Genomic DNA, 11319 nt, shown 5'->3' with positions numbered 1-11319 from the left:
ATTAGATGGGACTGCATGCGGGCGTCTTGAGGAAAGGGGACAATGGACTAGGAGTAAGGTAGTCACTATGGTGAGTAACTGTCATACCCCTACGTCCCGTCCCCTTTCCTCCATACTTGTGGGAGATTCCCAAGTACTGACCATAAGAACTATGGGTGGATGGAAAATCCCTTATTAGAACACATTAAGAACTGCCTGGCAGAATTGGGCATCAGTCCGGGAGCTCAGGTCAAGACAGTAATTCCTGCAAAAAGCTGATGGGAAGCTCACGTAGCAGCCTTGGCTATGGACAGGAGATAGAGGAGGCAGTGGAGGAGGCCCCACAGGAAGTGGTGGAGGAGGTGGCACTACCGGGACCTGCATAGGGTGTGCCGAAGCAGGAGCCGGTTCAGGCGGCTTAGAATAGATTTCCTTAAATAGATCCTTAAAGTACACCTTCATGGGATCAGAATGCATCAGCATCTGAACCTTGCCAAGAAACGCATCCTCAGGTAAAGGTCTAGGCACCGGGGTGGGCAGAGGCCACTCGGAAGGGGCATACCCCCAGGAAGGGGCATACCCCCAGAATCAACAAGAGGATGGTTGCCAATATGGCCCTCCACCAACTGGATCTACGTAAACCAATGGCGTGGACGTAGGAGGGAGCAAGACTGAGTGGCAGCGGAGTCTGAGCATGCAATTCATTGGAGGGTGGAACAGGTTCTAGTTATCCACAAAATGTGGAAAAGGCTGCTCAGCCCCAAAAACAAGCCCCTCCGTACCAGCCGTGGTGAACGTTGGTGTAAGAGGTAGTCAAAATGGCTGCCATGGACCGGAGGGGTTGGACCGTCATTTTGTTAACGCCTGAGGCAAACTGCATCACAGGTGTAAGTGAGGCTGTGGTCACCACAGGTGAGTGAGGGGACTTATGTTCCATTTTAGCCTTGTGACAAGGAACCTCGGCAGAGCCGGTACTCTAAGACTTAAGGTGTTTAACCGGCTTCTTTGCTCCCTCAGCAGGATCGGTTCCACCACAGGTCTGGGTGTGGGAAGGCTGAGTAACCCCATGAAGCCAGAACTCTCAAAGGGGGGGCCCCCTTAATCTTGCTGGTCTTAGATATAGCCCCAAGAAGGGGAACCTCCATGATAACCCTGGTACATTTAGTCACCTTGACAGTGACCTGAAGCCGAGACTCTGTACACTTAGATCCAGATGTGGAAACCTTGGGGCAGACCCCGGTAACAGCAGCCCCAGAAGTACTGGGGCCAACTTTAGCCCTAAAAAGGGGAACCTCAGATGAACATCTGGTTTTGGCAGCCCCCTTGCAGGGGTCCTTGGGGGAAATTGGAGTGCCGGTTAGATCCCTTTCCGGACACTTCAAGGAAATCCCTGGTAATAGAGCCTCTTGAGCCCCTCCCGGACCCAGAGTCCCATGGCTGGGGTGCCCTAAAAAGGAACAAACTTACAGGCCGTTTCCTTTTTTCTTCAATGAACTGCTGTAAATGTGGTGGAGGAAAGCCTTAAAAAAACCTCCTCCCACCTGACAAGCCGACGTTGGATTGCCCGGACGGAGAGGGAGTCGCAGTAGAAGCACGAGTCCCAACAGTGTTCTGTGCCTAAGGACTCCAGGCAAAAAGTGGAGATCCACTTTCACAAACGACGTTCGCACTATGAACAGGACACGAATGCCAGATGCTGTGGCATAGAGCAGGAATGAAGGACAAGGGAACAATAAGAACAAATATTCCCTGTGATCCAAGTGTGTCCGACACTGACCGCGCAGAGAAACGGACTGAAGGGCGATGCGTGGGGCGGAGCTCAGGAAGGCGGGGCTGTGGTCACGTGTGGTTGCCCGACGTAAAAATAAAAAGAACAAAAAAATGTAATTTTTTGATGCTATTAAAAAGTGCTCCGATCCCAGCCCGAAGGACGGAATATCCCACAGGTATGGAGGAAAGGGGACGGGACATAGGACTAAGGGAGTTTCAGTAGTCTTAGAGACTAAGAAACAGAAAAGAGACCACCAGGGTGCTAAGATGAGCAGGAAGGAAAGGCAAGACCTTACGCACGATTCTTAGTTGGTAATAACCCATTCTACAGATGCCACTGACCTGGGCTGAGGCAGACAGAAAATATAAATCTGAGATTCTTCACCTGAGACACAGGTGAAGGGCAAGGGCCAAGTTCCACAGGCCAGCAGTCTGATGACGAAAATGAAGGGGAAAGAGAACCAGAAGAGGGACGAGCAGGGGGACCCCCCACCAACACCCCTGTCTTGTCTCCATTCAATTTAAGCCAGTTGCTACCCATCCAGCTCCCCAACATCACCAAGCAACCCCTAAACTGAGACGCAGGGCCAGGTCAAGCCAGACGATGATTTACGGGTTATCAGTGTTAGAATGGATTTCTGAACTCTCAACTGGTGAATAGATGGTCAGGAGGCCACCCTTGTTAGTGAAACAGGGAATTTTCTGTGAACTTAGCCAAGACAATTCAAGGTAGATAAGTAAGCAGCCAACGCTAAGTCTCAGGAGTAGTAGGGGTGATTCGAGGTCTTGGATGAGAACACACAGTAGGACAAGAATTACCCTGACAGTAGAACATCAAAAATACACAAATAATTAGGCCCAGAACAAACAAGTGAATAATGGAAAGCACAGTAATAATACTACTTAAACACACACTATGTACCATTTATGCAACACTAAGAAAGTTATGGTGGCTTTAAAAGGGTTTGAAAAAAAAAAAAAACCTTTCACCTGAAATGTGAAAATAGGAAAGTCCATTTGAGCCAAGTCACATTGGTGTGGGTATGCAAATTAGTTCAAATGCAAACCTTTTTCTCAAGGAAATTGCTTTGTCTATGAGGGCAGTGCTACTTTATCCATAGCTTAATCAACCCAAGACATACATTTGCAAGGCTGCCAGGACTACATACCTGGTTTCACCCTTATTAGGGATCATCAGTGCAGTACAGTCGTGACAGCCTTGTGGTTGAAGCTTATTGGTCAATGTGGTAAAGTGCAGATTCCCGCCAACATCTTTGAGAAGAGAAAGCAAACGTTATCACAATGGCCAACTCCAGAAAAGGATATCCCCAACTTCAGAAGTACAGCCCTGTGAAGATTGGAGCCTTGTGCTCAATGTTATGTTTGTGCGTAAAAGCGCTCAGCGTTGCGTAAAGCACCAAAGAACAAACCGTCAAGCCCTTAGCTCACTCTGGGGTCAAATTTGGCAGGTAAGACGGTCGCCTGGAGTACGAAATTCCCTCCTTGGCTTGCGCTTCAAAGTGCACAGGTGCTGCAGGTGTGGATGCGGGTCCGGTTTACAACTGAAGCTGAACCTCTCGTCGCAAATGCAGGACAAATAAAGCACTGATGCAGCTGGTCTCAGGACACTTGAAGAAAGGCAGGAAAATCACCTGCAGCGACTGCCGCACAGTGACGCAGGGGCACCCAAGTCTCACGGACTGACGTGCGCTTCTCTCTGCAGCCAAAAGCAGCCAAAAGCAGTAGGGACAATGAGATTTGGTAAGAAGATGCTCTGCAGTGCGAACTAGGGTTCCCTCAAAGCTCCAGCTAACACTCGATAACAACGCTACAGCACGGGTGCCAAGGTACAAGCTGGTCAGTCCACTGGAGGGCCCAGGGAAACTTCTGAGAAGGCTTGTTTGCACTGCGCCAAAGAGGCATTGCACATTTGCAGGTCTTCAGAGATCGCGCGCAAAGCAGGGCTCTACTGGGACAACAGCGGGCTCAGGGTGCCAAACCGTCTGCGCATTTCCAGATAGTCCTTGGGATCTGCTTCGCTTCTCTAAATACATGGCTCCATGTAAAGGTCGATTTGGACCCATGGGTGATCTGCGGGTCTGCACTCAGGCCTCCGCCTCATATCCCAAAGTCCAGTGAGTGCTCACACACAGCCCTTGAGGAGATCTGCCCCTCACGCATACCAGCAGTGGTACAATCAGGGATCACTGTGGCTCTCGTGCAAACCAGACATCCTGGCACCAGTAGGGTAGATTAGAACCAGACAGTCCCAGCTCACTTCCTGGGTAACCACACATCTGACATGCATTAGACTGCGAAAAGCCCCGGCGTTGGTTGGTAAATGTATGCCCAAATAAAAACTCCCTGGGTCACAAAGACCAGGAGGAAGGCCAATGCACAAAATGGCCAAAGGAGAAGACAAAAGACCTTGTGGCAAGGCCATGATGTACACTAGCCACAGTCATGAGCCAAACTCGGTAAGCGCGGTATGGCTCGGTAAAGAATTAAAAAAAACACATGAAAAAGCTCCTGCTGCCACTAGTCTACTCCTAGGCACATTGTCATGGACCCCAGAGCGCGGTACAGTAATGTACTTTGCACACTGAAATAATGTTTCCAAAAGTGGCAAAAAAGTCTAACCCTAATGGAAACAAAGTTTCTCAGTACTGACCGCCTGAAGGACAAGTAACGTTCCCCATAAAGATGAGCGACAACCCAGTGGAGTGCAGCAGGATGCTGTGCTTCACTGGCAGAAAGTCAGAACAGGAGGTTGAAACAAAATCAAAAAGTGGGGTGTTCGGGGGGTCCACAAATAGAGGTTAAATAGTAGTAAGTCAAATGTTACCTAACAATAGGATTATCACCGGAAGGCACAGGAGCGGATCAGCAGCAAGAGAGGCTGGATGTAAATGTTGAAGAGAGCAGGAGACAAGGTGGAGCCCTGCAGGACTCCACAAGAGAGCGTGTAAGATTGTGATAGGTATGAGGAAAGGGTAAGAATCTGTGTTCTCTCCGTCAGGAAAGAGGAGAGCCAGGAGAGGACCTGCCCGGAGAGGCCAGCCAGGGGGAGGCGGTGCAGCAGTACAGGTGATTCACTGTATTGAAAGCAGTGGAAAGATCTAAATATAGAAGTACACCCGCCCACCTCACCCCACCCCGGTCGACCTGACGTGCAACGTCATCCAAAACAGAGACAAGGATTCTCTTGGTGCCTCGACCCGGCACAAATCCTGAAAGGATTGTGAAACTTGGAATTTTTAAGAAAGGACTTAAGAACAGGAGAGATCAGAGATTCCAATAGTTTCAGGGGAAGGAGAGAAGCGAGATGGGATGGAAATTAGCAGGCACATTAGGGTCAAGAGAGGGATTCTTGATTAGAGGAATAATGCAAGACTGCTTCAGCTCTGCAGGGATAAAGCGGGATGAGCAGGACACGTTAACTGCTTGGGATAACCAGGCCGCAATATGGGGCAAAGTTTCCTGAAGAATACTTAAAGTATTTGCATCTGAAGGGGGGGTGATTTAAAACGCATGGTCGCACGTATGATCATCCGTGGGGAATGCGGGGAAAACTAACCAAGCTTCCACTTACGCCTCAGGCGAGGCAGATGTGCCCAGAGTATCAGTACAGAGCACTGTTGACACAATGATGTTGCAGATGTCGCTGACCTTTATGAAAATGTTAGATGATAGAGAGTCACATAATGTTTGCCTTGAGAGTGATGCCAGTGTGTCTGTTCTGGACAAAAGAGACCGTACGAAGGAGAAGAACAAGTTACTTCTTTACCTTGTAACGTTCTTTCGATGGGATGTTCCTCCGACGTATTCCTTATCTTAGATATCTCTTTCCAGCTTTGCTGGCCTCGGAAATGTTTTCTCTCTAAAGGGCGCTGCGCGTCGACGTCCGCCAAGTCGATGTCCCTCGACAGCCGCCGTATCGACGTCGACGTCATCCTGCCTATAAAGGCCGGCGCGCAGCGTCTGTTGCTCAGTTCCGTTTTGTAGCCCACAATAATTCTTTCTGGACTAGACTAATCACCCTGAAGGAGCGTAAGCTGCAACAACAAGGGAAGTAGTACTGCGGGGATGGATGGGAGGGTCGATAAGGAATACGTCCGAGGAACATCCCATCGGAAGAACGTTACAAGGTAAGAAGTAACTTGTTCTTCGAAGGGATTGTGTCCTCCGACGTATTCCTTATCTTAGGTAGGCTCCCATAGCAGTATTCTGTTATTGGAGGTGGGAGTACTGACTTCATGCTTCCTCTTATTGATGAATAGAGTGCAATACTGCCCTTCCAAACCTAGTTTCCGGAATGGAGGAGGAATCCAAGTTGTAAAACCACGTAAAGGTATGGACGGACGACCATGTGGCAGCCGCACATATGTCTCGAACCGGCACTCCTCTTTTAAGGGCCGATGAGGCTGCGATACCTCTGGTCGAATGAGCCCTAAGATTTTGAGGGGGCTCTTTTCCTGCCAGTTTATAACATTCCAAAATGTCTAAAATAATCCATCTGGAAATGGTTTGCTTAGTTATCGGTAGCCCCAGCTTGTGACCTGCATAGCCTACAAACAGCTGGTCTGCTTGTCTTATCCTAGCCAGTCTACTAATGTAAAAAACTTAAAGCCCTTCTTGGGTCCAGTCTGTGTAACCTCTCTTCCTCTTTACCCGGATGGGGAGGAGGATAGAAAGATGGAAGGGTAATCTTCTGTGTGATATGAAATTCAGAAACCACCTTTGGGAGGAAATTAGGCTTCACTTGCAGAACAACTTTGTCTTTGTGAAAGATTGTATGAGGGGGTTTACAAGAAAGAGCTTGTAACTCGCTCACCCTTCTAGCAGATTTAAGTGCTACTAATAAAACAGTCTTAAGGGTAAGAAACCTTAACGAACAAGAGTGGAGTGGTTCGAAAGGTGTGCCCATCAGGAAAGTTAGGACTAAATTTAAATCCCATAGGGGAACCTGGAATGGTCTTGGGGGATAAACGTTAGTTAACCCCTTTAGAAACTGTATTACCAAGGGTAACTTGAAATAGGATGGTTCTTCCGCAGTGCGCTTAAAGATGGATAGCGCTGCGAGATAGCCCTTGATGGTGCCAACTTGAAGGCCTGAATTCGCTAAATAAAGTAGGAAAGACAAAACCATTGGTGTACCACATGAAAAGGGATCAATATTCTTTTCCCTACACCAGCTGCAAAATCTGTTCCAACAGCAGCGGTATAAAGATTTTGTTGCTGGCCTTCTTGCCGAAAGCAACACCTCCATAACGTCATCAGGGAGGTCCCAATCCTTGTACCTCAGCCTTTCAGAAGCCAAGCATGAAGGTTGAGGGTTTTGATGTCTGGATGGAGAACCTGACCTCCCTTCTGTGGGAGCAGATTCTCTCTGAGTGGAAGTCGAATTGGAGGGCAGATGGACAAGTCTAGGAGGTCCGGGTACCACATTCTCCTGGCCCAATCCGGGGCAATTAGGATCATGGTTTTCCGGAATCTTCTCAACCTCCTGATCATTTGAGGAATGACGGGAACCGGTGGAAACGCGTACAGGAGTGGAAACTCCCAGTCCACTATGAACGCGTTCCCAGAGCTCCTCTCGGGGGAAATTCCCTTGAACAGAAAAGATCGCACTTCCTGTTGACACTGGTGGCAAACAGATCCACCTGAGGGGTTCCCCAAAGGGCGAAGATCTCTTGAAGGACTTCCTGAGCTAGTTCCCACTCGTGGGAGACTGTGCTCTGCCTGCTCAGAGCGTCCGCTTTCAAGTTCTTCTCTCCAGCTAGGTGAACTGCCGATAGAGAGATTCCTTCTTGGATTGCCCAAAACCAGAACTGCATCGCCTCTCTGCACAGAGGTAGTGATCCTACGCCTCCTCTTTTGTTGAGGTAATGCATGGCCACTGTGTTGTCCGTCATTATCAGGACATTCTTTCCTTGTACAGATGGCAGAAAAGCCTTCAGCGCAAGTCTGATGGCCCTCAGCTCTAACAGGTTGATATGTAGTCTGGACTCCGATGGAGACCAATGACCGCTGATGGTCAAGTCGTTGGCGTGGGCTCCCCACCCCGTGAGTGAGGCATCCGTGACTACTGTCATCTCCGGCCAGGGTTGCCAAAACTGCTCTCCTTTCAGAATATTCTCCTGACAGGCCCACCACTGGAGGTCTCGAGCCATCCTGTCGGGAACCTGAAGAAGATCTGTCATTCTCCCTGAGAATTGTGACCACTGAGTTCTCAGTGCCCACTGGAGCGATCTCATTCTCAGGCGAGCCTCTGGCACTAGGAAAATGCAGGATGCCATGAGGCCTAGCAACCTCAAAAAGTCGAGAGCTGGGAGACGTTGGGCATTCTGAAACTTGGTGACCATCTGTAGAATATCTTGAGCCCTCACCTCTGGTGGCGAGGCTTTTCCCAGGGAAGTGTCCAGGATCGCTCCGATGAACTGGAGTCTCTGCGATGGTATCATTTGTGACTTCTTTAAATTGAGGGAGAAGCCCAGTCTGTGAGGGAGTGGCAAACATGATCTAGCTGGATCCGAGCTTGTTCCGAAGATACAGCTCTGATCAACCAATCGTCCAGGTAGGGGTAGACGTGAATCCCTTCCCTCAGACTTGCAGCCACTACCGACATTAACTTGGTGAAGACCCTCGGGGCGGAGGTCAGCCCAAATGGCAGCACTCGAAATTGATGAGAGCTGCCAATTGCGAACCTCAGGTATTTTCTTGTGTTTGAGATGGATTGGCAAATGGGAATAAGTGTCCTGAAGGTCCAGAGATACCAACCAGTCCTGGAACTGAAGGGCCTGAAGGATCTGAGAGAGTTACCATCTTGAATTTGTCTTTCCTGAGGAATTTGTTCAATTCTCACAAGTCCAAGATGGGTCTCAGTCCTCCGTCTTTCTTTGGTATGAGAAAGTAAGGGGAGTACCAGCCCTTGTTCCTCTCCGCTACAGGTACCGGTTCCATGGCACCTTTCTCTAGCAGGTCTAATATTTCCTGCAAGAGGAGCGGATCTGGAGCTTTTTGAGAGCTGATCCCCTGTGGATGACTCTGAGGTATGCGTAGGAGAGGCAGGCAGTAACCTTGTGCAACTGTCTCCAATGCCCAAGCATCTGACGTGATAACCTACCATTCCGCCAGATGTTGAGTTAACCTGCCTCCTACAGGTGTCTTGTGAGGGAAGTCCTCAGAGTGGTTTTGGGGCGGCTGATGCAGATGCCGATGTTAAAGAGGCACCTGCTGTTGCTGCGGCTTTTGAATATCTACCCCGTCCACCTCGGGTAGTTCTTCTTTGTCCCCTTTGAGCCGGTCGTCCTCTACCTCTTCCGAATGCGGAGTAGAAGCGAAAAGACTTGCCTCTCGCAGAGGTTCCTGTGGGACGAAAAGGTGTCTGACGGATTGCAGCGCCTAGGGATTTTGCTGCCGCCTTTGATGTTTGCAGTTTTTCTAAAATGTCATCCGCCTTTTTCCCAAACAAAGAAGAGCCATCAAATGGCATGTTCAAGAGCCTGGCTTGCACATCTGGGGCAAAAACAGACTCTCAACCAAGCAAATCTCCTGGTTGTTGTACTTGCTGCCATTGCTCTGCTGATACTGTCAGCCGAGTCAATGCCCGTCTGGAGGGCTTCGCACATAGCGTCTTTACCGTCTTTTATGATATTTAGGAACGCCTCCCTTTCTTCTCCCTCCGGGATGCAGTCAGCCGCTGTAGAAGCACACGCCCAAAGTGTATGGCTAAATCTAGCAAGGGTGCAAGTAGCATTAATAGATTTTAACGCCATGCTACATGCCGAAAAGACTTTCTTAGCCATAGCATCGTATTTTTTATCGTCCCCGTCCTGTGGGACGGTAGAGTAAGCAGTCTTGATGTCAGTAGAAGATGCTGCCTGTACCACCAGACTTTCTGGGGATGGGTGTTTGGACAAAAACTCAGGGTCTGCAGAAGATACCCTGTATTTAGTAGATAGTTTTTTATTTACTGCCAGGACGACATCTGGGGTTTCCCAGTTTGTCATTATTTTTCTTTGAAGAGCTTTATGAAAAGGTACTACAGGATCCTCCTGTGGACCTTTATCAAGAATATCCGTGAGGTCATCCTGTCGGAAAGCCTGTGAAGGTGTAGACCACCCCATAAATTCTGTAATCCTGGCCATTAAGGCTCTATGAGGGGTTTCAGCATGCTCCCCCGGTTCTGGCCTAGCGAACTCCACCTCTGGGGAAGTGTCTAACCCACTTGCCTCATGTAAGGAATCATGGAGTTCCTTTAATCTGCGCTCCTCTGAGGATAACTCCTCTTGAACTGGGGTTGCAGATCCCTGCAACTCAAATGTCTCTTCTTGGTCAGATAGTTCTCCCTCTTCCATAATTGAGGACATTGTTCTCAATTGGTCTGAACTCACAAAGGGTGTGAAACCCATCTCCAAGGCAGAGGGTGCCAAACTTGTTGTAATCGGCCTCGAAAACGTCAATGTCGTCGACGCCGAAGGCTTCGAACGTGGCGTCGAAAACAAAGGTGGAGGCCTCGAGGTCCTCGATAGAATCGGAATTCTGCCTGAGGATGTCGACAATCTCAACAACATCGTCATCGAAGACCTGGGAATAGCCACTGGGTGCGCCGCAACCGTGACTTTCTTTGGCGTCGACGCCGGTGTTGAGGATGGCGTCGAGTCGACAGACCCGTGTGTCGAAGGTCCCTTCGACAACGGCGTCGAAGACACCGACCTCGGCGTCGACGGAACCTTCGTCGACGGCGTCGACGGAACCTTCGAAGAAGGATTCGAGGTCTTTGCTTTACTCGAGGGTTCGTGACGCGCTCGAGAAGCTTCCTTCGCCGGGTGCTGCGACTCGCGGTGTTTTAGACCTTCGGGTCTTTCGACCAGAGCATCGCTCTCGGCAGTCTTCGAGGGGGTCGAGGCCGCTTTCTCGAAGGCGCTCATCATATTTTTTCGGAATTCCTCCCATTCAGCCCGGGAACTATGTTTCGTGGGGCAAGGGATCCTCTTAGGTGAAACAGAGGAAGAGGACGAAGAAGGGGATCTTAGGCGTCTCCTTTTCGAGTGCTTCGATCTTGAGGAGTGATGGGACCCGCATTCGAGACCTGGAGCGCGAATGGTGACGAGGAGACGAATGTCTCGACTTCGTCGAGGAAGAAGAAGCTTTAGAAGTCTTACCTTTTTCCAGCTTCCCCCTACGCTCCTTCAGGGCTTTAGCTGTCATGGACATACAGTCCTCGCACTCCGAACAATGGTGTTCAGCTCCCAAACACCACAGACAGACCCTGTGAGGGTCCGTCAGCGACATCTTTTTTCCACAGTCTCGGCATTTTTTAAAGCCGGACCGAGGGGTCGTCGGTTCAGACGAGGAAGCCATCGAGTATGGATCGAATATCTCGAGGAAAATGGAATAATTCTCTACGAAACTGAGCAACGATATTCCGAGGCACTGAGTAAGCGCGGAAAAACGGAACTGAGCAACAGACGCTGCGCGTGGCCTTTATAGGCAGGATGACGTCGACATCGATACAGCGGCTGTCGAGGGACATCGACTCGGCGGACGTCGACGCCCAGTGCCCTC

Source organism: Ambystoma mexicanum, chromosome 8 (genome assembly GCF_040938575.1).
Source record: "Ambystoma mexicanum isolate Mex_15411 chromosome 8, UKY_AmexF1_1, whole genome shotgun sequence".
In the NCBI taxonomy this organism is placed as follows: domain Eukaryota; kingdom Metazoa; phylum Chordata; class Amphibia; order Caudata; family Ambystomatidae; genus Ambystoma; species Ambystoma mexicanum.
This window is presented reverse-complemented; position numbering follows the sequence as displayed.